Source organism: Tasmannia lanceolata, unplaced genomic scaffold, assembly GCF_043159265.1.
Source record: "Tasmannia lanceolata isolate RefF3 unplaced genomic scaffold, GAP_Taslan_0.1 ptg000023l, whole genome shotgun sequence".
NCBI lineage: Eukaryota > Viridiplantae > Streptophyta > Magnoliopsida > Canellales > Winteraceae > Tasmannia > Tasmannia lanceolata.
The window spans coordinates 13,698,296-13,702,862 of NW_027518700.1; positions in this window are offsets into that span (position 1 = coordinate 13,698,296).

The following is a 4,567-nucleotide window of genomic DNA, read 5'->3' on the forward strand; positions in this document are numbered from 1 at the left end:
CATGAGACCACTTCCAGAAGATTTGGAGTTTAGTGGGCTGAGTATGGCTCAGAGGGTTGCATTAGAGAGACCCTTTGAAGAAGAGGAGGTTGAAAAATGTGTTTTCTCTATTAGTAAGGATAAGACCCCTGGTCCTGATGGTTTTTGTTTAGCTTTTTTCCAATCCTGTTGGTCGTATGTAAAAGGGGATATCCTGGAATTTTTTGAGGAGTTCTATCATGGGTTGGCTTTGGATAAAGGCACTGGGGCTACTTTCATTGCCCTTATCCCTAAGGTTCCTGGTGCCTTTAAAATTTTGGAGTACCGTCCAATAAGCTTAGTGGGATGTTTATACAAAGTTTTGGCAAAAGTTCTAGCAGATCGGTTAAAGATGGTGCTTCCATCCATTATCTCAGATTGCCAAAGTGCTTTTGTGGCTAATAGGCAGATTCTTGACTGCTCATTAGTTGCGAATGAGGCCATTGACTTTTATCTTAGAAATGGCAGGAGGTTTTATGTGCAAATTGGATATGGAGAAGGCTTATGATAGGGTGGAATGGGATTGCTTAGATTACTTGCTTGGAAGAATGGGGTTTGGAAGTAAATGGAGAGAATGGATGAGGGGTTGTGTCTCTTCAGCTTGGTTTTCCATTTTGATTAATGGGTCCCCTAAATGATTTTTTAAGTCATCTCGAGGACTTAGGCAGGGTGACCCCTTATCCCCTTTTCTTTTTGTCATCGTGGCGGAGACTCTTAGCAGATTGATGATTAAAGGGAGTGGGTTGGGCTTATTCAATGGTTTTAAGATTGGAAGCCAGCAGGTAGAAGTGTCTCATCTTCAATTTGCTGATGATACGCTCCTGTTTTGTGAACCAAATATGATCCAAGCGATGAATTTAAAATCTTCCCTTAGATGTTATGAGTTGATTACGGGGCAGAGATCCAATTTTCATAAATCTAGATTATATACCCTAAACATCCAGCAGGATGAGGCGCTTGAATTGGCTAAGACTCTGGGTTGTCAGCTTGATCAATTGCCTTCCTCATACCTGGGTCTCCCATTGGGGGTGGGGAGACCAAAAAAATCTTTGTGGGATCCTGTTGTAGAGAGAATTGAAAGGAGGTTGGAATCATGGAAAAGAAATCTTGTTTCTAGAGGGGGAAGGCTTGTGTTGGTTAAGGCGGTGTTGGCCAATATTCCCATATATTTTTTGTCTTTGTTTAAATGCCCGGTCAGTGTTGTATCGCGTATTGAACAAATCCAACGTAGATTTTTATGGGGAGGCAATGAATGGAAAAAGGGTATTTCTTTGGTCAGTTGGAAGAGTGTGTGCTTACCTGTTAAGAATGGTGGTTTGGGTATTAGGAGAGTGAAAGAATTTAATCATGCCTTGTTAGGAAAATGGTTATGGAGGTTCGGGGAGGAAAATTCTCAGTTGTGGGTTAGGGTAATTGGGAGTAAATATGGGTGCAAGCCGAGAAAGTGGGAATCTAAAAACCATTACAAGAAACAAGGTCTGACTGTTTGGCGTGACATTTTGAAAATGTCATTTGCTTTTATTTTGAGGGTTAGATTTAGAGTGTATTCGGGGGATCGAATAAAATTTTGGAGGGATGTGTGGTGTGCTGATGAGCCTCTTATGAGTTTATTCCCAAATTTATATCGTGTAGCCGCTGAGAAAGAGAGTTTTGTTTCTGAATGCTTTGCTCGAGAAGGGGGTAGTTTAGTTTGGTCCCCTAGGTTTAGAAGAAACTTCTTTGATCGGGAGCTAGAGTCGGTTGCCCAATTTCTTAAGCTTTTAGATGGTTGCTACATTAAGAGAAGCGGTATGGATAAAAGAGTATGGACTGCGGAATCGTCTGGTTTTTTCTCTGTCAAATATTTCTATTTCAGCTTGTTGCCTTGCAGTGTATCCTTCATTTCAGCCGAGGTATGGAAATTTCATTGCCCGCCTAGAGTTGGTTTCTTCGGATGGGCGGTATGTCGTGATCGGATTCAAACGATTAACTTCCTCCGGAAGCGCGGTATGATGCTTGTTGACCATTGCCCCCTCTGCTTGAAAGATGGTGAATCTGTGGATCATCTCTTCATGCATTGCTCCTTTACGCGTCAGGTATGGAGTTTGATATTTCTGAGATTTGGCATATGTTGGATTTTTCCATTTTCTATTCCAGAGTTGATTCTTCTTTGGACCTTTGTGCCATGGAAGAAGAAGGGCAAAGTATTGTGGAATTTGTGTCTTCTTGCAACATGGTGGGTGATATGGAAAGAGAGAAACTCCCGTGTTTTTGAAGGAGTTGCAAAATCTCCGTATTGGATATATATGAAAATTATTGCGCTCACTATTTCATGGGCGAGAAGTTTACCGGCTTTCCGTTTTGTATCGGCCTTTGACTTATGGGAGGGTTGGAGGATTGTTTGCTTTAGTAGGAAGATCCGGCATCCGATTGTTCAAAGATGGGAGGCTCCGCCTATTGAAATGTTCAAAATTAACTTTGATGGGTCGAGTATTGGGAACCCGGGCCCGACCGGTGTTGGTGGGTTGTGTCGGGATGCTTGTGGTGAAGCTATATGGGCTTTTGCCGGCCCTCTTGGAGTTTGTGATGCCTCGGAGGCCGAGGTGAGGGCGGTTTATCATGGCATAAAAAGGCTTGAGAGAGATAGCATGGATATCACTATTGTGGAGGGAGATTCTTTGAATGTGATTAAATGGTTGAAGGGGTTGGTGTCGCCTCCTTGGAGATTTTCTTCTATTTTTGATGAAATAGATGATTTAATTGCGGGCTCATCTATTGTTTTCAATCATGTTCGGCGATCTGCTAATGGGGAGGCGGACTCCTTGGCTAGAAGTGGGGTTAGGAGGTTGGAGTTGGAGTGGTTTGACTTCCTCCCTCCCTGAGATTTGTCTTTCTTGTTATTGTTGTTTTATTTTCTTGTAATTTTGGTTGAGGCTCACCTCGGTCCCCTTCCTTTTTAATGAATTCATCTTGCCATTTCAAAAAAAAAGAGATATTATCATAAATTGAAGGTTCCTCTAAATAAAAATTGAGTAGGGTTTCATGAGGGCCAGTTTCTTTCCACGTAAAAATCAAACATAAAATTTCTTTTATCTTCTTTTTTACAACATAAAACAAATTTTACTTTCATTTTTAATTTCCAAGAAAGATTACTGGTTTCGTTGCGTAACTCTAGGAAGGCCCACCTTTGATTGATCCGATCGTCCATTTAATAGTGTCTATGGTGGATCTCCATTTGTCCAAAGATCACGTTTAGTCAAGCAATCGTAATAACCAATTAAATAGAATGATCTTGGATTTTAAAACCACACATGGCATTCAACGACCAAATATACATCAATTCAACGCAACAAAGTCTTTGTCCCAAACTAGTTGGGGTCGGCTAAGTGAATCCTTTAGAAAATTATCATGAAGAAAATTTGGCATAAAGGCATTTGGTGGCTGAGTATTACATGAGAGAACAGCCACATTGGATGAATTAAACAAATAAGACAAAATCTGTTGAAAAGTGAGCCTGTGTGGCTGTTCTCTAATGTAAAAGTCAGCTGCAAAATGCCTTTCCACAAAATTCCCTAACAAATCCGATTTATCTATCTATTATACAGCGTACTGATATTTGCACTACCATGTTTTAATAATTGCACCAACTCAGCTTGTCTTTTATAATTTAAACAGTTGTCAAATGTTATTACAGTTCCTAAAAAGCTCTCTAAAGCCAATAAAAAAAGAAAAGACAAACTGAGTTTGTGCAATTATTAAAATATCGTGGTGCTAATATAAGTACCCATAATATGTGCATTTCTTTCCGTTGTCACTTGCTTTTACCTTTTCCCCGTACAAAATGGTTTTCAAAACATTCATGTTCCTAATAATTCGGTGTTGGGATAGTGCTTAAGAGTCTCTCTTCTTCCTATTAATTAGTTTCCTTCTTATTAATTAGGTTTACCAAAACCAAGTCTCTCGCTCTTAAATAGTACAAATCATCGCTCTCTTCACTATGAATCCCATTTTGCAATCCAAACACCTGGATTTAATGTTTCGTGCTTCTCATCTCTCTCTCTCTCTCTCTCTCTCTGGGCCCGTTTGGCTGCCATGAACATTTTTTCATGATAAACTGGCACCTCCAAGAGGTGAGAAGGGTTGGGTGGGTGAAATTAGGGGTGTCAATGGATCCAGACGGTCCGATGGATCGTCCAAATCCGAACGTTAATGAACAGGATCTAAACATATGAATAGGATCCGTGGCATATTTCGGATCATCAAATTTGGGATCTGAAAATTTTCGGATTGGGTATGGGCACGGATTAGATAGTCATGATCCGAAATGTTTTGCAAAAATACCCTCCAAATTTTGTTAGTGCTAACCATTCTATGAAGGGTATTTTGGTCAAAACCTCTCTTATTACTTAATGAATTGGATGGGAATCCGATTTCACTCATTTCAATTGTTTCATTTCATACTTTCACAAAGGAAAAGAGAGGAGTTTTATGGTTTTGTTCTTTTGGCTACCCGGCTGCCATTAACAACAACGGCGATCCCAAATCTCAATCTCTCTCAAGAAGACAAGAA